Consider the following 27,970-nt stretch of genomic DNA (forward strand, 5'->3'; position numbering starts at 1 on the left):
AGTTATAACGAAGAAGTTATGACCCGTCGAAGTTTCACGACGGAACCGGCGCGAAATCGCGAAGCGTAAATAGTGAACTTACGATAGAGTGACTTTTAGCCTTAGAAATCTAAACTAAAGTCGTATAATATGTTATACTGAGAGTGTCCATAAAAATAACACCCAAATCTGACTTCGTATAAAGAAGTTATGAGATTTTAACGGACCAATCCTGTCCCGGCTTGTTAAAAATATAACTTTAAAAATAAAGTCAAAATTAGTCGACGGAGTCTAAACGAAAGTTGTAGAGTACGTCTCCACCTACGCATGGATATAAAGAACGTCAAAAACGGAGTTCATATGAACGAGTTACAAATTATAATAGCATATTTACGTATTAAAATAAAGTATAAATCATGCATACGTACACATATATATACATATGTATATATCATTAGAAAGGTATCGACGATGCGGTCATTATAAGACTAATGTTGAGTTCTTTCGACATTAGTTTAGTACAAATATCATTAAATCCATTTAAAATAGTATTATAGAGGGGTGTTTAGTTGTTTATATAACTAAAAGGTCATTAAGTAATTATGGAGGGTAGTTTTTGAAAATTCAATTAGTAAAAATAAGAGCCTTGGGCTCTCATATTTCTTGCACCATTCTCTTGATTCAAGAGTCTTTCTCTCCTTATCCCCCGAGCATTTCGGTCCCTCGTGATTCGACTTCTCTTTCTGTAGTTTAGTATAGTAAGGTGAACGTTGAAGCGCTGCACGAATCTTTCTTAGAAAGATTCAGCGACGAAGTTCTGCCCCTGTAGAGCCCGACTCCTAGCTAAAACCCCCTTGTAAGTAAGTTATGCTTACCCTATTTTAATATAGCTTATATTTAAAATTAGTATTGTTATTATGAACTTATAATAAATATTTGAGCTATTATTATAACTTATATAAGTGTCGTTATAATATTTTTTTTAACTACTCGCGGTACGGGGAATCTGGTTTAAAGGGCCGCATAGGGTTGTTGGATTTCAGAAGTGCTATATGCCAAAATGGTCCTGCCCTCCGGTGTTTTATGTCTGGCCCTGTCTGTACATAGTAGTTGGAAAAATATTGTTTAACGCTTATATAATAATAATAATACTAAGACTAATAGTTGGTCACGGTAAATATTAGACTAAAATTTAGTGATAATAATGCTAGGTTTCGTCGAAGGAAAATAGAATAGTTAGAAGCAAGCGCTGTCCGATTTTGGAATCATCACTTTAACAAGTGAGTGCATAGTTACTTTCAGCTTACACATAGATATGAAGTATTTTATATAAATTACGTGCTATGTGTGCATATTATCTGAATACTTGCTATCTATGTTGGATGAACGTTTTTATACATGTTTTCAATGATTTAAACTGTATACGTATTTTATATCTACGAAAATGTTGGGGGTAAAACATGGGTAGATGTAATAGGTGATGTGTGATAAAATGATGAGAGGCCTCGATGTTGATGTTGTTGATTCTGTCATCTAGCGGAGTATGGATGACGACCACAGACTCTTCTAGACAGTCCAGTGGAACGCTAGCAGGCTCGCAACCTGTAGGTGTTTGTGAACGATGTGTTCATCGGTGTACTCCATCCCCCACATGGTTGCCTTAAGGACATTTATTGCTGAGGAATCCCTTAGCAGTAGTGTCCATCCCGATGATGATCCTTAGGCTAGGTCCCTTATGATAGGTGTTTAGGGACATAAAAGTGAGGATAATGGGAACCGGTAATCGGGTTATTGTTGATTGATGAATTTAATAAACTTTTTTTTATTGTGGGTTGAAAATCCTATGTGCTCACCAGGCTCCCAATCCTGACCCACTCAGTTTTATGTATTACAGGTAGTGGCGCTCGAGCATAGATGTGATGTTTTGGATGAGGGATTACGGATATAGGCATGTAGTTATGTAATAATGTAGTAAAGCTTATGTTGTATTGTTTATGCTTATGATCTGTATCAAACATGACACCCCGAGTCTTTTTAATGAAATACATTTCTATGGAAATGCTTTTGATAAATCTTTATCATATTTTGTTTTGGGACAAATTCCGCAACACTTTTATTTAAAATGTTACTCTGATTTTCAAACAAAGCATAAAAAAATCGGTCTTTTCTGGCCGTGAAAATGGGGATGTCACACAAGGTCTAAATTGTAACCTTTTTAAATTAAAACCTTGAAAACCAAACATGCATAAGTATATGTATATAGGTATATATACTTTGGAAATCATATTTATGACAACCTCTTGAAGGTAAACAAGTTTTAACAAAGCAATAATAGTCAAATAGTTGTATAAGTATATATATATATGGGTATAGGCATACTTTAAAAAGCATGTTGCTAGTAAACACTTAAAGGGCAAGTAATGCCAAATGTTTGAAACATAAATCATCGTATTAAAACATTATTGTATAATCTTTGGCATAAGTACCCCACCCTTTGAGATTTCGGTTTGCTTAGGACCACTTAGGTTGAAATCACATTCCTAGAACCACTTTACGACCGAAATCACATTCCTAGAACACTTTACGACCGAAATCACAACCACCAAAACTGAAAACACTTACTAATGATCCACTAAGGCCTAAAATTCTAAGGAGAACTCCACTAAGGCCAAAATCATGTTTCATGGGGGAATTAGTACCGAAATCACCAAGGGGTAGCGTGATTTTAGTCATCCTAAGGTATTTCCAGTGAGGTTTTCTATGTAGGATTTGATAGGACCTTGGGAAGAATGAGTTAGCTTTATCCCATTTTACCCAGCGAACTTCCAAGCCTTTATCCCTCAGTTATCCAAAGAAATATCACATCAACTCTACCCCCTATTATATGGACGCGATTATCTTCACAACTCCACCATTTCACCAGTTTGCTCTTTTATTACTTTCTTCTTCTCTTAAGAATTCCTTCCAAGTTTCAAAAGATCTAAGCTCCAAGTTCATCCTTAGATTTTTGAGTAAGTATTTTCATAATCCTCTAGTGTTTATAACATATTTATGCTAGTTTCATATCAATCAAACATATTACTCTCTGTTACAGCCTTAGGATACCAACATCACCAAGAAGTTCATCAAACCATTCAAGTGCTTAGACTTGAAGATATTCACACCATCATCTCAATCAACCCAAAAATCCTTTCAAGGTGAGTTCACACCCCCACATTTTCAAGGTTTTTCATGTTTTAGGGGGGGGGGGATACAAGTAAAATTTTGTTTATCTCAAAAATAATTTCATGTTTTGATCTTTATGTTAAAAGTAAAATATTATTGGCATAAGTTATGGTTTATACTAGTTTTAGGTATAAATATTGTTAAACTAAACATAATATATGATATAAAACCATAAGAAAATTTATGATTGTAAAACTACATAGTTTTTGGAAACTTTTTCTAAAAGATTGTTTTTCTAGCAAAAATAATTACATTATAGCCATTTACTAATTTAGTGGGTTTTAACCCAAAAGTATTATGTTTTAATTTCATATTTTGATAATAGACAAAATACACACTCATATTTAAATATAAAAGATTATATACATAGTTTCAAACAAACAAGATAAACTATAATTGGTATAGTCTGGAAGTTACAAACCACACTTACATTTTAGAAGATACATAAAATTGTTTAAAGATATACTTATTTCGTTTTACAAGAAAAAGGAGTCATAGTTCACGTAAATCTGTTAATGCTCTTGTGAGACATTCTCTTCACCATAACTACCTAGCATACACCATAAATCCTGCATTATGACCAGAGTCTCCTGGAGGGAGAGCGAGACCATTGTGTATAGATCTATACAAGATTGACAACCCCATTCCTAAGTTGTTCGCTACAGTTAGACCGATAAGTATAGGGTGACAAATGTCTTACCAATTCCGACGCTTGAAGAACTTTGTTCAGACATATCAGTGTAACATACACGTTCAGTTATCGTGTTTTGTTTAAATATGAATATTATTAAATAATATATGATTTTTTGTATTGAGTTCTAACAAGATAGTTTATGAAGAATTGAAGTAAAACTATGTTTAGAATCACTTGAAAAATATTGAAAGTCTTATGAGATTCCGATCAAAAGTCAACTATTGAAATTAACGAAAATATAAAGCTGGAAATAAATAAAAATAATGTTATTGAAAGTTGTAGATTATTTCGTTATAAACATTTAGGCGAAAATCTCATCGAAATCCGAGTTATAACGAAGAAGTTATGACCAATCAAAGATCCGCGACAAAACCGATAAAAAACTATTTAGCGTAAAAAGTGAGTTTTCGATAAACTACTTATTAGCTTTAGCGATCTAAATGAAAGTCGTAATATTCGTTAAACCGAGAATTTTCATAAAAAGAACGTCCAAATCTGACTTCGTATGAGGAAGTTTCGATTTTTCTAAGTTTCGGTATAGTAGTATACAACTAAAAACTTGAAATAAAGATCGAGTGAGTTTGAGCCGACACAACCTAAACGAGAATCGAAGGTCTCATCAATAGTAGTACAACGGTAAAAAGACAGATGAAAACCAACGTCGGATGAAGAAGTTATGAATTTTTAACGGATTTTCTTTTCTCAGTCTGTTAAAAATAATAATATTAAAAATAAAGTCAAAATTAGCCGACAGAGTCTAAACGAAAGTTGTAGAGAATAATTTCACCTACGCGTGCATATAAAGAAATTCAAACACGGAGCTCGTATGCAAAAGATATGAGTTTTTTAAGATTTGGGCTCAAATTCCGAGAAATCTCGCATGCATGGCTCGGAATAGGCCACGTCGCCCCATTCCTAGTGAGCCTGCCCCGTGTCCGACCCGATGACTCATCTGAAGCGCGGCCCAGTGAGAATTCGACGCGTGTCGCATCCGTGGCGTGTCCGAAGTGAGCTACGTCTCGCCTGCGAGCCTCCGACGCCTCCCACCCCCCTCGCCTGCGAAGCTCCCGCATGTCCCATTCCTCCTTCCTTCGGATCCGAGCCTCGCACCTATATAAGGGAGGTGCGAACCCTCCCGGTTAGTGTTACCAAATTTTACAATTTTCACCCCTAAACCCTCTTTTAAGCTATTTTACAACCCCCGAAGCACCGAGATCATATCTAACACCTGAAAAACGTCCTGAAGTGCCCGAAGACCTTGAGAAATTTATCTTTTCAGTTTGAAGCTCAACCCTTGCAAGGCCCGGTTTTCAATAAAGCTCCCGGTTTTCATCGAAGAAAGTTAATTATAGAAACAAAGTGCTGCCTAAATTACTATTTTAACCTCCGGTTATTTCATGGCGAGTTCAATATATAGGAACAATTGTATGTTGTGTGTTATATGTGCTATGTGTTTTTCCGTGTTATTATCCCGTATTATTATGATAGCAAAGCTATACCTTTGACCATGTGATCAGTGAAAGGACTAGTATCACTGTGGTATTTGTATGTAGCTGTTGGCTGTGTAGAGCATGTCTCGTAAGAGAATGACTTCTACCACTATGGCATTGGCAGAAGGTTAGATAGGGCTAAAAGCCTGCAAAATCTATCAAAATGTTAATAAGAAATTGTATGTATTCTGTGCCATTTGGGCCGAAGCTTTATTGATGTATGTCAAGTATTGAAATTATTATGTCTCATTGATTATATATCTTTGAATCAAATCATCAATTGATATGGAAAGCTTGTCACATGATTCACATATGCATTTGTTGTTCTTTGTTCCTCTTTGCTTCTGTCATATTGGTATATATATATATATATATATATATATATATATATATATATATATATATATATATATGGCATAACGTTATATTGTATCTATTTTTTGAACTCAGTAAGCGTCACCGCTTATCCCTCTTAGTGTTTAACTATTGCAGGTAATAAGGATCCAATATAGACACATACTGTTGGAAGATTTAGAATAGTTAATAATATTACTTTTGTATTTAGTGATCGTGTATGTATAACATTATAATTTATTGGGTAGTTATGTAATACACTAAAACTTAGTCGGTTTGTATCCAGTCTTTTGTAATTAAACTATCAATGTAAAATATTGTTTATAAATATGCACATAGCATGTTTTGGAGTAACTTGCAGTAATAATGTTAAGTATGAAAAAAGGTTCTTTCAGTCATGGTATCAAAGCAATAGTTTAAGTGAACTAAATACCATGGATTGGTATTTAGACTTAAACCGTCAGAAGTTCAATATATGAATGGATTCATTAGGAGTATATGGATACAAACCATAAGAAAGAAATAAGGGGAGTATTGGATAATGATAAATCTTAATATTTTAAGGTATTGAGCTACTTCAAAATTTTTAGAGCATTAGTTTAAGCTAACTAGGAATTGTAAGGATTTCTAGGCTTAAACTTGAATTACAAAGTGATGATGTTACGATGTGTGCCTAGTATACTTTAGGTTGAATACCTCACATACTATAGTGTGCACTAGCATACTTTAAGGGAGATGCATTATATGCTAATATGTACTAAAAGATAAATAAAATACCCAAAAGTGCGAGCACGACCTGGAGATACGTAGTGCCACTCTTTCTCTTCCAAAGCATCCACGTGTCGATATAACTGTTTCTGTTTCTTCTATTCCATCGGCATGAAACTTTTTCGAAGTGATAAGGAGACTTACGATAGTTAACATCAATAAACAGTCAAGGGATATCGTAAAATAAAACCTATCAAGTAATACCATAAATAGTGTATTAATACCTATAGAGTGGGGATGTACATTTAAATTATGTTTGATGAAATAATAACACCTTTAGAGGAATGTTTAGTGTTCAATGTACATTCGGACGAGATGAATGTTTTGGTGTAATCCATGAAGTTGTTCCACCGCTGACCAGATTGAAGCAGTGATTGCTTACAGAGTTAGAAGAGTTGAAGATGGTGACAAATACTTCGACAATATTGAAATTGATGTTGTGCAAGATTTAGAAGAATTCAATGAAGATCAAAGGAAAGGGTAACAAAGTCTTCAGACTCAATAGGCCAAGATCTTGCCTAACATTGTGATGTAGTATGCAGTTCGAGTGGTATGGTAAGAGCTGATATGTAACCCTATACAAGATGCTCAGACTTAGTATTCAATAATACCGAGTGACAATTGAATTCTATCACATTCTTATAAAAGTTCCATAGTGTGTTAAGCCGACTTTAACATACATAATTAGGATGGTTATGAAAGACTGAATGACTTACTAGTCAGAGTAAGGTAGAATATATAGTTGAAGAAGATATACACTCATAGTGTTGTATGAGAAGAGATATTGCTGTTAGGAATGATATGGAACCAAGTCGAAGCTAGTAGAACATACTGAGATGCAATTAAAATGCAGACTTTCTAGGATAGATTTCTATGAAGTTGTCACACCCCAAAACCATGAACGGCGGAAACGTTCTAGGGCGGAGGACGTCATGTACAGTATCACAACAATGAATAGTAGTAAACAAGCAACAACATCATCCATTGCATTAATAATATAATTTTAATACAAGTGTTCTGATATTTCTAATAGAAACTAAAGTATAAATCAAAATGAAAGATGAGTCTTGAAAGATCTCCATCTTCTCTAAACCTTGCATCGGTACCTGTCTACTGTTGACATGAGGATACAAGTTATTTTGAAAGAGAGTGTCAGCTTTAAAGTTGGTGAGATCATAAGTATTTTAGTGTCTTAATTTGTAAGAATGTATTTGTACGTATATGAAATGTAAGTATTTGTACGTATGAAATGTAAGTATTTGTACGTCTGAAATGTAAGTATTTGTACGTATGAAATGTAAGTATTTTTATGTATGAAATGTAAGTATTTGTACGTATGAAATATAAGTATGAAAACCTCTTGAACATCCTAGAAAGCCCTATGCTTCCTACTGAAAGTAGCCTTCTGCCAAGGCATCTAGTATCTGTGTGTGTCTCTTGTAAGAGTGTGTATTTTCCCAAATCTGACTATCATTAACCAAAAATATAGTTTCCACATTACCGTGCATCGTGTGAATGTTCACGAAGTGAATGTAATGGGAAAATGAAATAGTACTATGGTGTAGTATCAAATAACTACAACCGTACTAATTACCTTAAATCTATTGTAATTTAAACTAACATGTGATCGACCTGTATCCTACTACCGACTCTAGTAAAACGACGATGTAAGACGCCGTAAGAAATGACATTTGGCATCCGTAGACTTCCAAGTCCCACTGTAGCGAGCAACAAGGTGTAGGATAGTCAATCCAGTATAGATCTATACGCAAACTCATACACTCCCCAATTAAGGAGATTCGGGATACAAAAACGGTCATGGCAGGAAGTGCCATGACCCGTTTAATGGTTCACATAACTGCATGAAAGTACATGTAATGAATGTGCTAACTGTAAAGTGTACTCTTTCTCTGTCTAGCCTGTATGTACTGAAATGTTCTACGTGTGCTAGCTGTAATGTGTGTTCTCTCTCTGTCTAGCATGTATAGTAAGGTACTGTAATGTTCTGCGTGTGCTAGCTGTAATGTGTGTTCTCTCTCTATCTAGCATGTATAGACTCATGAATGAACTGACTCATTGTATGATTCCATGTTCTAGTAATAGTTCTAGTATTATCCTGAACTGCTCCTATGGTAGCTTACTAGTAATGTAACTGGTACGTATGAACATGGACGTATACCCTTGCTACCCAAGGGTATTGAACTGACTGGAAGAACCTTTATGACTATATATGTACACATGATATATAACTGATATTTAAACGACCTTCGGACGGATACCCGATACCCTACAAGACCACATCCCAACGGGGAAAAGGAAATAAAGCGGATTAGCCTTCCTAAGTCCTTTAAACATTACTTATATAACTATACATATCTAGGCATGCAATTGACAATATAAAAGCATAAAAGAAGTTTGTAAAACCATTGAAAAGTTTAGTATCTAAGAAAGGATGACTTGATGTCAAATTGTAAAACGATTTGAAAGTAGTTGGTTTAATAAGAACAGTGTAAAGTATAAGGAAAACATTTGTTTTAAATCACAACTATAGCAGGGTTTGAAAAGGTACACTCAGTATGCAAGACAGTTTAACAAAGAGTTTTAACTGAGTAAAAATGTTTTGGAAAGCCATTTGAAGTAAAGTGCTTGGTAAAACAGCTATAAGAGTAGTAAACCCTTTTGTATGCTACTTATTAATCACATGTGATTAATATAACAACTAGCATGATTCAACTTGTATCCCCCCATAAAAGCATTTAAAAATATTTAAATCATTGATTAGGGGTATGAACTCACCTGTAGCAAGTGGTTGGGATGAACGGACTGTATAGGATGCTAGGTGTCAAGTGAAGACTTGTACACACTCTATGATCCTATTTAACATATAATATCACATATATGTAACCAATTAGCTTTTAAACAACTAATTAACAAAGTTAAGACATCCTAAGACATGTTAAACACTTTATATAAGTGTTATAAGTGCTAAGGAGTGCATCTAAGTTTTGTAGGACAAAGCTATTGAGCTTAGGGTTCAAGGGAACCCCTAATATGAGTTTACTCCCTAAAGACCATAACCCTTTGAGTTTATGGTCGTAAACCCTTGAGTTTACGGCCGTAAACTCATGTCTTCTTAACCATGAGTTGTTTTGAAGTCTTGTAAGTCTCTTGAATCATTTCTACATTGAAGTATATGCCTATGGAAGTGTTTGTGGCATCAAAACACCCCTCAATGGAGTTTACGGCCCATGGAACATTTCTCCATGAGTTTGCTTCCGTAAACTCCTATGGAACATGGTTCTATGATGTTTTCAAGTCCTAAACACTTCAAGGAATAATTCTAGACTAGTTTCCTATGCTTGTGAAGGGACTAGTGCCATTTTTACACACCTTAGGGGTGTTTACGGTTTTGGGAGATCCCCAAAACGTAAACCCATAAAAAAGGGGGTGTTAAGGTGCTTTTCATGTGCTAAAACCATCAGGGAAGGGTTCCATACAAGTTCCTAAGCATAAGAGAAGAGTTGGGAGCACTTTGTCACCCAAAATAGAGTTTACGGTCCAAGAAGATCTTGGGCCGTAAACTCCTTCTTCTTGTGATTCTTGAGTGATTTCTATCATATCTATACATGTAGTAAGCTTTAAAACACTCTAGGGTAGATGTACTTACAATCCAGAGCAAAAGATTGAAGATCCTTGGGAGAGAATTCGGGCTTTTCTCTAGATGAAATGGAAGAAATGAATGGCTATGTGCCCTTTATATAGTCCGTTGAGTTTTTGGTCCAAAAATATCATTTGAGCCGTAAACTCCAAAATCATGGAGTTTTGAAACTTTTAAGATGCACAAAATACTCTAGGGCATCCTCTCTCCTGATATCCCCTAAAGTGTAAATCCTAAAATACCCAAACTTGTTCCAAAAAGTTTAAAACTTAGCAGCAACCTTTCTGACTTCTATTGTATTGAAGGATTGTACAGAATAGAAATTTCGGGTTGTCACAGAAGTAGACTTAAAAGATACACCCATGAGAGGAAAATTTTCCCATATAAAGGAATGACGATGTCATGAAAGGATAATGAAATAAATAAATGTGCATGGTGACTTGCATGAGTTAGAAGATGATGCAGATAATTGGAGACCGTTTGTGTCCACACTACTAGAGTAAATTCTGGTATAGTGTGTCTTGTAGAATAGACACTACTCGAGAAAGAAATTATATGAAGAATTTGGAAGTAAAATTCCTATCGACCTAGGAAAAGTATTAGGATATTCTAGATCAATCATATGCGTAAAAAGAATTCTAGAAGGTGAATTTAAGAAATCCAAGATATTTGATAAAAATGTGAAATCCCTAGTTGAGCCCGGAAAAAATTATTGTATATACTTGTTTGAACACACTCAGGTGTGAAAAGTTGCTTTGTGAAAACTTTTGAATGGTGAATTGGAAAACTGCGAGACAAAACTTGGGACGAGCATGAGTAGGTGTGAATAGTAGTAGGGGCCTATACTACTGGAAGCACAAGAAGCACACTTGGATCAGGGAAAGTCACAAGGTTACCAAGAAGCCAGAAATTGATTCAGTTTTTTTTTCCGAATATGTCATTACCTTCGTTTCGGTGATGACTAAGAATTTGATTTTTGTTCAAACCTTAGTGGTCATAAAGAATCGAGTCCGATTAATATAAATATGCGAAGTGAATTGATTGGTTCTGAGAACCATGTCTTGTGTAGCGACGAAACTTCAGTCGAAAGATTGAAGAAAGAGATGGTCGAGGTAGTTGATAAAAGTACAATAGCCTTCATTAAAAGATTAAGCAACTATTAGCTAGAACTGCTACTAGTTATGAAGATATTATATCACATTATGCTTCCGCCAAGAATGCACTCTGGAGGTAGAATTGTATTATCGTTGTTATCAGCCATGTCATACCAGGGCGAATTGTCCATGCTTAGTGGTTGGGCCAGCTCAGGTTCCATCTCAGGTACTTCGACATGACTTTTGGATCTAATCACTACCATTGCTAGGGCAGGAATGGTATCAAGAAGATGAAGGTGGAAATCGCATGAGCTTGTTGGTTCATTGGAAGTACCAGGGGAATTTTAGTATCACAAGGGTTGGTGATGGTTAGAATTTCGAGATTCTACAGAGGATGAGGAGTTGGGGTGAAGATTCGCCAGTTCAAAGAAATGATTATGGTCTTTGTTACCAGCATAAGGGACTTAAGGATTTGGTGTGGTATCAAGGAAAGTGATTGGGGTTATCGGACTTGCTAAGAGTTCGGGGAGTATTCATCCGGATTTCAATAGTTGGGCGATCATCGAGATTCACTAATAATGGAATGTTAGTATTGGTAAGCGCAGGTCATCATCGTTTCATATAATGTGAAGGTAAGATGGGTTGGGAATCCTCAAATTTTGTGGGATGGGAGAGCTTTGATAAATCCAATTGGGGGAGAATCGTTCAAAATTATGGGAGCTAGATCTTTTGGAGAACTAGGGTAAGTTTCACATCCCAGTATGGAGGAGAGACGACTCAAGTGGCCGTTTGGATTGAAGTTGTGTAAGCTAGAAGTTTATGAAACTTCCAACAGCTGGTCAATGTCTTCTTTGTGATGTATATCAGTCTTGTGGATGGATCCAGGTTGAGGGTTGTGTTAGAGCCTCGCTTCCCGTTCTTGTTTGATGAAGGCTTTGGGGTTCGAAGCATGACCCGAACACCTGATTGGAATTCAGTCAGATGCAGGTTTGACTCAGTGAGATTATGTTTGATATGATTTAGGTGTAGTAAGACCATGGGTGGTAACCATGGTTGGTTAGATTGATTGTAAGACTGCGGGATGGCCGTAGCATTCACTGGATTGAAAAATAGGATAAAAGTGTTGTAATTCTACGATGGGATAGTAACATTCACCAGTTTGAGGTAGACTGTCGTTGAGGTGGTCAAGAGTATGAAGGAGGATCAGTTCGTGCCTTGGGCAGGATATACAGGATTGCCGAAGAGCATTTATCTGTCTTAGGATGAGGACCATTGGGGTCCGAGGCAGGGTTGGGCCTATTTAGCTCTAGTAGGGCTGGGACCCGTGAGCATGGCCCATTCATTGGTATACACTGGGTGGGACCCGTGGGCAAGGCCCGTGTGATTATGGAAATACAGGTGGGACCTGGTAGAGACCGTTTGGGTTGATGTTTTGGATCATGGTTTTTGTTGGAATGGTTATGTGGTCAGTGAGTGGCGCATTGTGATGCATAGGCTAGGGTAGCCTTTGTTGGGTTTTGAGCATTTTAACACTCCTATGGTGTACATGCAAATACCTTGGATCTATGTTTTCTCTATTATACATGCAAATATCAAATTTCCAAGGTATTTATCCTAACTAGCATATTATGAAGTACAAATAATATAAAATCTAGTAGAATGAAATACCTCTTTGTTGGTGCTTGATTCCATGTAGCTTGAGAGCCTAGTGCCCCAAGTGTGACACCTCAAATGGTTCACACAACATCAAATGCATTTGGAATAACTTAGAGAGAAAAATAGAACACTTCAAAATCGGCTTGCCCTCACTTGTTTCACTAGTAGCCAATTTCTTCAACAATAAGATCATTATATAGTTAGTCACAATTAGGGTAAACCCTAATTGTCATGGCTTTCTATTTCCTTGGATCCATGGGTTCAAATACACCATGGAGCATCCTATGGGTTTTAGCCCAACTTGATAATCCATGGAGCAATAGCCCATTATATAAGTATGGATGATTTACACAATCAACCCATATATTTAATTAGTCTTCTTTTGATCACTTAATTAATTCTAGATTAATTCTTGATCAATACTAATTAAATAATCTTATTAATATATTAGAACTTATAATATATTAATAAACCTTAAGTGTTATTTCTCTCATTTTAGTCTATCCAAATGCATGATGCCATGCAACCCAAATGGACCATGTTGGGTCGGGTCAAGTATATACCAATTATAGTTATGGACTTAGACATTTGTTAGGTCCGAAAGGTGTTGCGTCTTGGGCTTGCTATTTAGTCCATTTAGTCTCCGGTATGGGCCTGTCCACCCGAGAGTTATTTTCTAGGGTTTTGTATTTATAGGTGCTTGCATGCATCTTAGTACGTAAGATTTTGGAAGTTATTTTTTAGTAATTTGATCTTTATCTTTTGTAACCCTAATATCCTCTACAGCGGAAGTTCTTTATCGAGCTCTGCTGAGGATTGAATCAATTGAATCATTCGACATATTCTGATTCATTCTTGTGTTTTATATTACTGTTTTCGCTTTAGTGATTAACCTGTTAAAAGATCTAAACGATCAAAGAGTTGCTTAACTCTTCAATTGGTATCAGAGCAGGAGGCTGTGTAATTCACACACATCTCTTCTGTGAAAGAAGTGATTAGGGTTTATTCCGCATTTACTGATATTTATTGAGCCGTCGCTCCATAATTGACGTATCTCATTATTTATTCATCTTGCCCTAATATTACATATTACAAGTCTGATCTTGCAACAGGTTAAACGATCAAGCATGGACGATTCTCAATCCAATCCTATCAACATCTCAAACAGTATAGGATCTACAACTAAGATTCCAATTCTCTACACTCAAGATTACGAGGTTTGGGCGCATCATTTCGAAGACTACGTCATTGGATCTGAAGATAATGGGTATCTGATATGGGAAGCCATTGTGTCTGGACCATTTGCTCATTCAGGAACATCCATAATTATTAAAACTCAAAAGGAGTATAATGATTTGTTGAAAGATGTGAAAGATGTCGCTCAGGACGAAAATGAGAAGTTTCAGTGCAACATCAAGGCATTGAGACTAATTCGATTTGCTCTTCAATTTGGCACGTTTAGGTTGGTAAGTTCCTGCAGTACAGCTAAAGAAATATGGGATCGGCTGCGAGAGCTGTATTCCACAGATGAAGATCTGGAGCACTCAATTCAGACCTTGCTTATGTCTGAATTTGGAGAGTTCAAGCAAAATCTTGATGAGTCTGTTATACAGACGTTTGATCGCTTCAATCATCTTCTCAGCAAGATGATCAAACATGATATTGAAAGGAAGCTTATTGAACAGAAGGTCACTTTTCTGAATGGTCTAAGATCCGAATGGAGAGTAGTTGTGTCAACAGTTAAAGCTCACGAGCAGTTCAAATCGTACTCGCTGGCGAAACTGGTGGGAATTCTGAAATCCCAAGAAAAGATAGTGCTGCAAGAGAAAAGCGTGGTTTCTAGTCTGGGGTCTCTGGCGCTTCTGTCCAAGGGTAAAAGTGTAGAAGAAGATGAAGAGGATCTTAATCTGGGAGATCACGATCTGACAGCCGAAGACTATGGTTTAATGGTGTCAAATCCCAGAAGGTTTGTCAAGAAAAAGTTTCCTTCCAATAAAAATCGTAATTGGCAAGGAAGCTATAGTTCCGAAAGAGTAAAAGATGAACCAAAGGTTGAGGAGTCGAAAAAGGAAGCAAAGGGTGAAGCTGACTCGAGTGTCAGTTGCTTCTACTGTGGGGGAAAGAATCACTACGCAAAGGATTACGTGCTGAAGAAGATGGCTGAGAAAGACGAAGAGAAAGATGAAGAAGCAAGTCTTATGAAAAGACTTGAAGAAATAAAAAGGAAGAAGGCTGGCACTAATTCTTCTATGAATTCTCTTATTGTGCAGGGTTCGGCAGAGGATGACGAGTTCGGTGGCGTACATGTGTGGTCAACCGACTCAGAAGATGATGAGGCGAGAAAGCCTTCACATGGAAAGGCTTATGTTGCAAAAGATGGTGAAACTAGTGGAAGATGTCTGATGGTGACTGATGTATCTCAGATGAGGGGATATAATACTGATGGTGGAAATGAAGAGGCCAAGGAGCGAGAGGACTTATGCTTCACAACAAAACCTCTCAGTGTGCAGATCAGTGAACTTGATGAACTAATCAAGAAGGTACAATCCATTTTTATTTTGTTTAAAATTCCACAAAAATCATATGAAAAGGAATTAAATAACTTGAATTCAAGAATTTCAAATCTAGATAGTTGTTTAACTCAAACACGGGTCACAAATTCTAATCTGACTGACCAAATAAGCAGGGTGTCATCCAAGAGTGAGGAGCGAAGGATGTGGATTGAGCAGAAGGAGTTGGAGCTAATTAAGACTAGAGATGAAAACATTTATTTGCAAAGAGACAATTTGAAATTGTTACAACAAAAGAATGTTTTTTGTTTAATCGCTAAAAGGCTTTATGCTAACATTACTCAACTGCATCTGAATTGTGAAATAGGGAAGAAGATACATCGCATGATTCTACCATTCCTTGAGTTTAAGGAGGATGAAATCAATGCTGAAGCTTACAACTGTGAAAGTGTTGTATCCTCCGATGATGTGAATCCTACTTATATGTATGGTCTGGACAAAATAGAATCTTTTATAAAGTCCAAAGACCATAAGGACATGCTTAAAAATCTTTTGGATGAAAATGATAAGCTGAAACTCAAGACCGAAACCATACAAAAATTCGACTCATTGAGTACCAATTTAAGTTCAGAAAACAAAATTGATGTTGAAAACGCATCTAAACTTAATGAGGACGATGATATGAGTGAAATTTTTGTAGAGGATGAAGTTGACTATTCTGAATTTGTTAAGAGCGAACCCGAAAACCATAAAAACCTGATTTCTGAAAATTCTGTTGAATTCGCTCGCTTGTCCAAATCTAGGTCCCCAGTCCTTGAAGAAAAGGTTGTTGTGTTCCAGAAGGTTAGAACTACTCCCAATCGGGTGTATAAGGTCACAGGAGTAACCGAACATCAAATAGCTGAACTCACTGCCATTGTGAACGAAGATAATGCGATGGCTGTGATGAGTTTTTCTGATCAGCTCCTATAGACAATGCAGACGACATGGTTGGTCTGTCGGAGCAAACATCTTGGAAGACCAAAGGAAGATATGTGCCAGAACCGCTGAATAAGCCTACCAACTTTGACGTACCAAGTATAAGTGGCACAAAAGAAATTCCTATAGAAGAAGTCACCTCCACAAGCGAAACCTCATCTATGAAGAGTGAACCGGCTGCCAAGAAGCTGAAACAAAAAGCTAATATCCACAGACAACCGAAACAGGTGAAAAATCAAAAGCAACAGAGAAACCTGAGATACAAGAAAAATCTCTCAGAGCGAAATCAATTTTGGCGCTCTCAAAATCCTCACTTCTCTTACCATGATAAAGATTCGAAGTCAGGGAGAAAGACTTTTGGGCCACACGAAGAACAGAACCGAAAGGATAGGTTTGGTCCCGAAAGCAACAGCAACCGAAGAGCTAATTTCGGTCCGCCAAATAACAACAGGAAAAGAACTGACTTCAGTCCATCAAGTTTTTATAATAAAAGACCAAGTTTTGGACCACCAACCAACAACACTAAAAAATCCAACTCCGGCTCATCATCAAGCGGCTACCGAAGATCCAGGTTCGGTCCCTCTAATGACCATAAACGAAAGGGTCATTTTGAACCTCAAGTCAGGAAAAACTCTCATTCTAAATTCTCTTTCTCTAATTCTTCTCATTCTCAATCCTCTACTAAACCCAATTCAGCTCCTACACAAAATTCAATATCATCAACGAACTTGAAAGGAAAAACGAAGATTTCCTCAGCCAAGGAAGACCAAAAGCAGACTAATGCCCAAAAACCAAAATCTGAATCCAAAACACCTGTAGCTAATTCTAACAAAATCAAAGTGTTTACTAATAAAAGAAAAGATGAAACAACCTTAGTAAAATGAACATATCTTGTTGATGTTTCTCTTACTATTCCTGTTCCTGTGAAAGGCTCACGTGGACCCAAGAAACTTTGGGTTCCTAAATCTGCTTAATTTTTGCAGGTTATTAGTGACGAGCAGTTTGACGAAGAATGGTAGATTGACAGTGGCTGCTCACGTCACATGACAGGAAGGAAGGAAGAGCTAAGGGAGTTTCGATCACTTCAAAATGGTGGCAATGTCAAGTTCGGTAACAACTCCTATGGAACTATAAAGGGTTATGGGATGATAACTAATGGAGACTTCACAATAAGAAAGGTGGCGTACGTAGAAGGGTTGCAGCATAATCTCATCAGTGTATCTCAACTGGTGGGAGGTACCAGTCTCAAAGTTTCATTCGACGACGAAGGTTCAGAGATTATAGAGAAAAAATCCAACAAGGTCATTCTCAAATCAGATCGAAAAGGCGAGATGTTTCCTCTGAATCTCAGACCAATCAAAGGAAATCCTGCCATATGTCTTTTGTCCAAAGCTCATTCTGACGAAAGCTGGTTGTGGCACCGAAGGCTCTCACATCTCAACTTCAAAGACATCAACAAGCTTGTCACCGGAGGTCATGTTCGGGGTCTTCCCTTGCTCAAGTTTGATCGAGAACACTTGTGTGCTGCATGCGAAATGGGGAAACAAAGTCGTCAAAGTCACCCATCAATTATAAACACAAAAGTTGTTGAACCACTTGAGCTGCTTCACATCGACTTGTGTGGTCCATCATCAATTGAAAGCATTGGCGGTAGCAAGTATATTCTTGTTATTGTTGATGATTTCTCATGTTTTACATGGGTATTCTTTCTGAAGCACAAATCTGAGGCTACTCCTAAGCTAAAGATGTTTATCAAGCAGGTTGAAGTGCAACTGAGAAAAGTCGTTCGAAACATTAGGAGCGACAATGGACTGGAATTCAAGAACAAAGAATTCGAAGACTTTTTGGACGAAAAAGGAACCAGTCATAACTTCTCAGCCCTTTATACGCCTCAACAGAATGGTATTGTCGAAAGGAAAAACCGATCCTTGTGTGAGGCGGCCCGAACTATGCTAAGTTTTGCTTCTCTTCCCTTATATTTCTGGGCTGATGCTATTGCTGCAGCATGTTTTACGCAAAATAGGTCTTATCTCAACAAACGTTTCTCTCTCACTCCTTACGAGATCATCAATAACAGGAAGTCGAACATAAAATTCTTCCATGTGTTCGGTTCAAGGTGCTTCATCTTCAACTCCAAAGAACATCGTAACAAGTTTGATGTTAAAGCCGACGAAGGAATTTTTCTGGGATATTCTCTTACTTCAAAAGCATATCGGGTTTTAAATAAGCGTTCTAGAAAGATTGAAGAAACCTATTATGTGACTTTCGATGACAGCTACGTCAAGAAACTAAAGACTACTGAAGAAGCAATTGGAGAGATTTTCTCTCAAACAGGTCAAGTCACAGCCACGATTGCTATTTGTTTGATCAGTTCGTAGATCTGTTTGATGAACCTGAGAAAGCCACTCTCTCGGAAGCCAAGGCGGCAGATAACAAAATCGATCGTCTGAAGCAGATTGTCGAAGATGCAGCCAAACAAATGGGAGAAGGAGAACAAGTTCGAAACGAACCTCCTCAGCACGGCACTTCAGTTGAGGGGGAGAATCTATTTTCTTCAAATCAACCGAACTCACATTTTCAGGGGGAGAATTCTATCCCTGTAGCACCCAAAAGCCCGACTACACCCGAAAGTCCTGTAGCACCCGAAAGCTCAGCTACACCTGAAAGTCCTGTAGCACCCGAAAGTCCGGCTACACCTGAGAGTTCTGTTGCACCCGAAGTTCCAAACCAACCTGAAAATCCAAATGATTCATCATCAGTCGAGGGGGAGAATTCTGATATGTTATATGATGACGATAGTCAATCTGAATTGGAAGAAATGGTCAACGCCGAATTGGATCCATCCTATGATCCAAACTTTCCTCCGCTCACTAAATGGACCAGAGATCATCATGTATCTCAGATAGTGGGTAATGTATCTGAAAAAGTCCTAACCCGATCCCAAGTGAAGGCAAAGCAAACCTCCTTATTCTCCAAAGTAGAGTTCTGCATGTATAATTCCTTCGTATCCAAAGTTGAGCCTAATACAGTCAATATTGCACTTGATCATTCTGATTGGGTCCAAGCAATGCAAGATGAACTCAATGAGTTTGAAAGAAATAAAGTCTGGCGCCTCATTCCAACTCCAAAAGATGCCTCAGTCGTTAGACTCAAATGGGTATTCAGAAACAAAATGGATAAGGAGGGTAATGTGATTCGAAATAAAGCTCGTCTTGTGGTGAAAGGATACTGCCAGGAAGAAGGAATTGATTATGAAGAAACATTTGCTCCGGTAGCAAGGCTGGAATCAGTTCAAATATTTCTTGCCTATGCTGCACACAAGAACTTCGAGGTCTACCAAATGGATGTGAAATGCGCCTTTCTGAATGGAGAGCATGAAGAAACGGCTTACGTGGAACAACCTCTAGGTTTTGTGAATGAAAAGCATCCAAATCACTGCTACATTCTAGACAAGGCAGTTTATGGTCTGAAACAAGCGCCTAGGGCATGGTATGAAACACTAACTAAGTTCTTAAAGATGTCTAAATTCAAACAAGGTTCGGTTGACCCAACCTTCTTTCGAAAGAAGGAAGGTAACCACCTTATGATAGTTCAAATCTATGTCGATGATATCATCTTTGGCTCAACGAATCCTAGCTTAACAACTGAATTCAGAAAGCTAATGGAGACTAAATTTGAAATGAGCTCAATGGGTCCGATTAACTTTTTCCTTGGTTTAAACATTAGACAGGGACCCGAAGGCATCTTTATCAACCAGGAAGCATATACCAAGACTCTTCTTGCTAAATTCGGCATGATGGGGGATTCAAAGGACAAAGTTCCAATGGCGTTCGGCACCAAGCTCACACCATCCTTGGAAAAACCGATAGTCAATATAACGCTATACCGCCAAATGATTGGTTCCCTGATGTACCTCACAGCTAGCAGGCCTGATATATTGTTTTCTGTGTGTTATTGTGCTAGGTTTCAGGCGAATCCTCGTGAACCACACATGCTAGCAGTGAAAAACATACTCTGGTATTTGAAGTGAACCACCTGCCTTGGTCTCTGGTATCCATCAAACTCCGGTTTCTTTGTTCAAGCCTACTCAGATGCAGACCTTGGAGGATGTGGTTTAGACAGGAAAAGCACTACAGGAGGATGTCAATTCCTCAACGGAAAGTTGGTGAGCTGGCAATCTAAGAAACAAACATGTGTCTCACTGTCTACAGCTGAAGCAGAATATATTGTCGCCGCTTCTTTCACATCTCAAGTGATTTGAATCCAAAGCCAACTCCGGGATTATGGACTCAATATGAAAAAGATCCCACTATATTGTGACTCAGAAAGTGAAATTAGGATCTGTCATAACCCAATGCAACATTCCAAAACCAAACACATTGCATTGAGGTATCACTTCATTAAAGATCACGTAGAAGACGACAACGTAGAGATTCATTTTGTTCGAACTACCGATCAACTGGCTGACATCTTCACCAAAGCTCTTCCTGAAGCAAGTTTCAATAAAATTCTACAAGGGCTAGGTATGATGGAATCGGAGTCAGTACCAAAAACTACTTCTCAAAACTAAAAGTTGGAAGCGAAATGAACCGAACGTTCGGGTTCGGTTCACGTGAGTGCCGAAATGAACCGAGCGCTCGGGTCCGGTCCTATTCTCTTATCTTCGCTTATCACTTAAAGGTAGTTTCTTTAGTTGTAAACTTCTTGTACCCTTATTTCTCAAATTATATCTCTCTTATTTTTCAATTTTTTTTCTTTCTTTTCCAAAGTTATTATTTTTTTAACCGAAATGAACCGAGCGTTGGGTCTATTTCGGGTTCGGTTCCAATTTTTTTTTTGTTTGTTTTATTTTTCTTTCTTTAACTCAAAAACTCCAAAAATATTTTTGTTTATTTTTCTCTTTAAATCAAAAAAACTCCAAAAACATTTTTTTGTTTGTTTGTGTTCGTTAATTTTTTTTTTCATTTGTGGATAATTGATGGGGCAATTATTGTTTTCATTTTTTTAATAGTTAAGTGTCCCTAGAAGCATGCTGCTGTATGTTGTCCAAAGCCTCACCTGATTCTAAATAATAGCCTTACTGACTTGGTATATACAAACCTTGTCTTCCCAATTAGGCTTTTATATTTATTCTAATCATGAGCTACCTTACTCTCTTCTCACATGAGATAAGAGTTTTCTGCTCGGTCCTTATTTTAATAGCAGAGGTACTTTGGTTTTCTTTACACCATCTCCAATACTTTTCTCCATCCTATTCGCCTCATACACGTAACCCTTGAGACTCTCAGAAATTACCACTGAGGTTTATGGTTACACAATTTCTGTGTTCGTGATCTTAGCTTCGTGCCACTACGTGCTAAGTGAAACCCACAATTCAATACCTACTATGCATTGACAGTGAACAATTAAATTTGCTCTAGTTTTCACTAAAGAATTAACGAATTCACCCATGGGGCTGTACCTTGAAATCTCTGAATTTTCTCTTTGTGTGATTCCTATGAAATTGTTAAATCCCATAACATTTCTTCCCTTGGAATCCAGTTTCTATTTTTTTTTGAGATTTCACCTAAAAGTATTCTCAACATGCCACTTAAATTCTCTTCACACCTACTTGTTCAACAGACTACATTGGTCTCACAAGTACTTCAGTCGATTTCTATCTTATGTCAAGATCAGGAATTCTGCACTGAAGCGAAAGCCTCCCAAATTAGCCTTATTAAAAGATGCCTTTCAACACTTCTTAATAAGTGTCTGATCGTAATTCAACGGGAAACCACACAAACACTTTAAGGTCTCTTTTGACTTTGAAGGAAGAGATTCGTGCCCGGGATCCATTGTTTCGTGTCTTTATTGACATCACAATTTCCCACATATGTGTTGCTTTATTTCTTTTTCTTTTACACTCTATGCACGAAAATCTTTTTGATTTTCCATAATTTTGGTTTCATTACTTACAAGCTATTTTTAGCTATGGGATTTGAGGTTATAAAAGAGATGTGGCTCACAATGTTACACGTGGTTATTTTGCTCGATGACGACAGCTCACTCTAAAGGGATAAGTTGTTGACTCAGCCGAAAGTCTAATCGCTTTGATATTTCAAACGACGCTTGATAGGAAGGCGTGTGAAGTGGAACCGTTTTTGACATTTCAAACGGCGCCTGATGGGAAGGCGTGTGAAACGGGACAGTCTTTCTCTCTCCTGCGTAATCATCGGGGCTCTATACTGTCACGCGTCAATCACCTAAGCAAACTCTTCGCATTTCCTTTGAAGATTTGGGAACATATTTTTCTCTCTCTTCTCACCACGGTATAAAAGGTAACTTCTACCATAATTTACCTCTTTACTGCACCAAATATTCAGAGAGCAAGAAAAGCTTTGTTTCTTCAACTGTTCATCATCTCTCCCAAATTCTTCTCTTCAATGGCGGACTTATCCTCAGTTCATGCTACTTCTCACATTCTGCCAATCCGTCCTCAACAAAGTCTGATTATCGATCTCACTCCACAAGTTTACGATGCATTCATGTTTCTAATCATGGAATGTCTCAAGTATTCGCCACTGGTTCCCGCTCTCACCAAAGTCGAAACTGTTCCAATGGAGTGTCTCTCGCAAATATTCTCCACATCCCACTATGACAAGTCTGTCGATCGAATCTTCTTCGACATTCTTGATCACAAGGCCTCCATCTCCAAACAGCGATTCTGTTCGCTTTTAGGGTTTGAACCCGATGAATCTAGGGTTAACCCTGAATCCATCCCGGTGGGACAGTTGTTTTCCATGTTTTATAACATGGGATACACTGAAATTCTGACGACGGTCACCAAATTCAAGAAATCTTGCTTACCTCCTCAGTGGAATGGCTTCTTCACAGTTTTGTTCAAGGGGCTATCGGAACGAAGTGCAGGTTCAGACGGGGCGAGTCGTCTGTTTATGACCATTCTTTATAGGTTGTACCACTGCATCAACCTTGATTATGGGTCAGTTTTATGGAAGAAGCTGATTCAGAGTCTAGCGTCTACTTCTCGCCATTCAGAGATCTCCTATGCCAGATTCTGGACGCTGGTCACAAAGTGGGTGATGGACAAGTATCACGTTCCTATTGTTGCTGATTCTCCACTCTCTTCGATAGGTACTTTCCACACTACGAAGATAATCGTCTCTGATTCCTCTAAATTTCAGTTTGTTGGCTCAATCCCTGAGTCAATGTATGGGGATGTTCCAAGCGACAGCCGCATCATCAGAACTTATAAGGAGTTTCGTTGCTCTAGTCCTAGAGAGCTCACTCCTGACATGATTCAATCAATTCATGATGCTGATCAGCCTGCTCCCAGGGGAAAGAAAAATGACAAAGGAAAAGACAAGAAGGTTGTCAAAGGAGCGAAAGGTCCTTCTTCGAAGAAACGCAAACCCTCCAAAGCAGCTCAATCTCCTCCACCAAAGAAGAGGAAGACTCAACCTAGGCGAAAGCTTATTCTTGCCTCCTCCTCCAGTGAATCTGAGGAAGAGAGTTCAGACTCCGAAGAGTCCTTACGAGGTAATACTCCTCCACGTTCGCCTATCCCTGAGGTACATGTTTCCACCAGACCTGTCTCTCCTCCCCCAATCTCCATCTCTATTTCCATTCCCCCCTATAACATCCACTACTCAAATACCACCCACCTCTATCCCTGTACCACCTCCCATTTTCACTGAAGCTACCACAACAACCACTGCTGGAGTTAGAACCAACGTATCTGATACAGGGGCTCCTACTTCAGCACCCGATACCACTCCCACTACCGAACATACATCCGTACCCGAACCTACTTCCACAACCGAGCCTCCACCTTCACCCTCACCCTCATCTCCTACTCACTCAGCAGATAATGAAGTACCTTTTCTTGGAGGAGAGAACATGACGTTTGACTCGGTCTATTACAGTCCGTATCAAATGCAGAGTGATGATGACGATGATGCTCCGGTAACCAAGAAGCATCTCAAGGAGCTTCATGAGAAAATCGATTCTCTCATTGCTTCCTCCTCTTCTTCCTCACAATCTACTATCTCAAAGGCTGCTATTTAGGGGATTGTTGACACGTTTACTAAGGCTCATGAAGCCTCTATCAACTCTGCCACTGCTGCTATTGACGCCTCTACCAAGGCTTGTGCTACTGCGACCGAAAAAGTCGAAAAACTATTTGTTAACGCTACTTCTCTTTTGCAGTCTTTACAGGAAATTGCTGACTCCAATGCAGAGAGGCTTGACTCTCTTGTCAATAACCTGGCCACCTCAGTTGCCTCCGAACTGCAGTCATTTGCCAGTCTTCGTCAATCTCTTAGTGAAGACAACACATCGTTTAAGGCGACTATTGAGGAGCGCCTGACTAAGCTGCATGAAGACCTAGCTGTAGAGAACTCAGTGATGGACGCTCTCGCTCGTAAGACCACTGCTCTCAAGGTCAAGAGTCTTCATCTTTTCCATTCTCAAAAGGAAGTCGAATCTCTTCGATCTGAGCGGGAGGTTATTTCTTCATGTGTTTCGGATGTCCACGCCGCCCTTTCCAACATCATTGAAGCCCATGATCCGATCCTGAATTACTCAGTGAGGCGCACTCTCACAGAGAAGCTTGCTCCTGCCCTCACTCTATTAAGCAAAATTGAAGGGCTCCTTGAGTTCGTGTCCTATCCGAAACAAGGGGGGAGAAGATGTGTCTCAACCGCCTCCCACTTCTACAACAACTAAAGCAACCGAACATCCTTCAGCTGGTCAAGCCTCAGGTTTGGGTGTCAAAGACAAAGGAAAGAAGATTGCTGAAGACAGTGATGATGATGATAAAGAGACTATCGCAGATCTCTTAAAGAAACAAAGTCGGGATAAAGATGCTGACATGAGTGCTCGTGTTGCCAGAGAGGCTGAGGCGAATGAAAGGAAAATGAAGGAGGCTCATGATCTTCTTGAGAGTAGGAAAACTCTTTTTCCTCCGTGGACTCTTGAGAACTTTTGAAAGAGGCTATTGAAACTCCCAGCATTCTGTGGCTCGAACCAATGATTTCATTGGATCGAATCAATTCTGTCGATTCTTAGTTCGACATGCCACTGACCCGAAAAGCCTTCATCTTCCATGCCTTTGATAACGTTGCTGATGTCCCTCATCCTCATCCAAAAGTTGATAGGGAACTCGTCGAATTCTATCTAAAGTCTGCTCAAACACAGTATCGAACTTGGAGCGCTCAGAAGATTGTCAACGTTCGGGTCCTCAAACCATTTCGTGAGGGGAGCTTCACGAACGTTCGGTTCAAAGTGCTGAGGGGTTCTGCTAAAACCGAACACGCCATATCACTCGCTGATCTTCCCAACCTGAATCCACATAACTGGATTATTTTGCACAACATCCTCCTCACCACTGAAGTTGAGTATGGTCCAATTATTGATCACTTCAAGAGGATGCTCGTATGCTACATTATGGAAGTTGCCAAGATGGATCAGGAGATCGCTAGCATCTTCAAGAAAAAGCCCACTATTTCTCCTGTCAGCTCTGCTAGTGATTTGAACATGATGCAGATGGGAAGGATCGACCCGAAACTGAATTCTGTCATGTTTACAAGGAACGAAGGCCAAAAATGCTTGTTTGCCTTGGCAGATAAGAACCTTTACACCACTGCATTCTTGGAACATGTTCTGGGAATCATTCATCGATGCAAGCAGAATTCAGCAGACGACACGAAGTACTTTGATGACATGATCCAGTGGTACATTCGCTTCAGACAGACCATCCTTGCTCTCATCCCACGTCTGTTTGAAACCACTAAGAAAGTTCCTGCAGCTGGACCCAACAAGCAGAAGTTATAGTCTCACTCCAATTGACGCAAAGGGGGAGATTGTTAGGTCCGAAAGGTGTTGCGTCTTGGGGTCCCTATTTAGTCCATTTAGTCTCCGGTATGGGCCTGTCCATCCGAGAGTTATTTTCTAGGGTTTTGTATTTATAGGTGCTTGCATGCATCTTAGTACGTAAGATTTTGGAAGTTACTTTTCAGTAATTTGATCTTTATCCTTTGTAACCCTAATATCCTCTACAACGGAAGTTCTTTATCGAGCTCTGCTGAGGATTGAATCAATTGAATCATTCGACATATTCTGATTCATTCTTGTGTTTTATATTACTGTTTTCGCTTTAGTGATTAACCTGTTAAAAGATCTAAACGATCAAAGAGTTGCTTAACTCTTCAATCTTGTTGGGATTAAAACCCTAATTGAGATTTGATGAACAAGATGTGGAAAATAAGAACAAACACAAATACGAAGATTATGTCGAATGATCACTCGATTTATTCAAATATGAGGAATAAATTACACTTCCAGCATAGACTAAAGAATCTAGCACTACATAAGAAACCTCACATGGCAGCTACATTTTGCCTCACTCTTAACCCTAATTATGAATAATACATGACTATTTATAGGGAAAAGATAAGTCTTGGGCTTTTAACCTAGAATTCATCAAAGGGGCCCATTGCCATCATCCATGGAGTGCTTTGAAACCCTACAATCTCCCCCTCAAAGTATGGAATGGATGACAATGTTTTAACTTCCAAAACAAGCATCTAGCAAATAAAAAGATATGCAACGAGGAATATATGAAGCAATCCACGAATCTTGATTCTTCAATAGTCTTCAAACACGGGCTCAAGGATATATAAACCAAGCACTGAAGTAATGTATTTAAACTTCATTTTCGAATGTAATCCCAAAGAATCTTCATGAAAACCAAACCCGCCATAAAAACCCATTTCAGAACAAAGAAACCGAATCACTTCTTGTCTTTGAAGAGCTCCCCCTCCAAGTCAAAATAATCTTCAAATAAGCTAATGATATAAGCCATCAAAAAATATCATGTAACAACCCAAACTTTAAGATTCGTAACACCACTTGATCAAGAAAATACTAGAAGTCGGAGATATAACAAGTCCTTAGCCGAGCTCGATGAAGAACTTCTACTGTAAAGGATACTTCTCTGTAAAAAGCTTTAGCAGAGCTCAATGAAGAACTTCCACTGTAAAAGCTACCTTCATAATTCTACCACAAGTTTTATCAAAAATCTTCAAATTTGAAAAGTTACAAATCCAATTCGAATGGCCATACCAAATTCTCCCCCGATTTATAATAAAAAACGTGATTATAAATCCTTCTTATGGTCATGAGAATGATCTTGAATGGATAAAAACTACTGTGCTCCCCCGCGACAAAATGATATATATAATGAAGTATAAAATCCGAAATAGTCGTGAAAATTTGTCGTTATCAATAAAAACGACTTTCCGAACCGCCAAGACTTGATGGAGTCTTTATTTTTCTGTTCACGAAAAAATATGTGCGTTAAAGAATTCAAAACTGTTCACCAGCCCTTAAAATTGTAAACTTTTTCGAAAAATGGGCTGAAATTGTCACTTGCTGAAATTCAGGGACTAAAATTGTAATTCTGCATCAATACTCCCCTTTATTTGTGACAAAATCTGGAAATGTTCCATAATCACCAAGCTATGTAAACAACGGGGACCAAAAGGGTCAAATCACTTAAGTTGAAA

Source organism: Lactuca serriola, chromosome 4, assembly GCF_051521515.1.
Source record: "Lactuca serriola cultivar US96UC23 chromosome 4, Lser_US96UC23_V15, whole genome shotgun sequence".
NCBI lineage: Eukaryota > Viridiplantae > Streptophyta > Magnoliopsida > Asterales > Asteraceae > Lactuca > Lactuca serriola.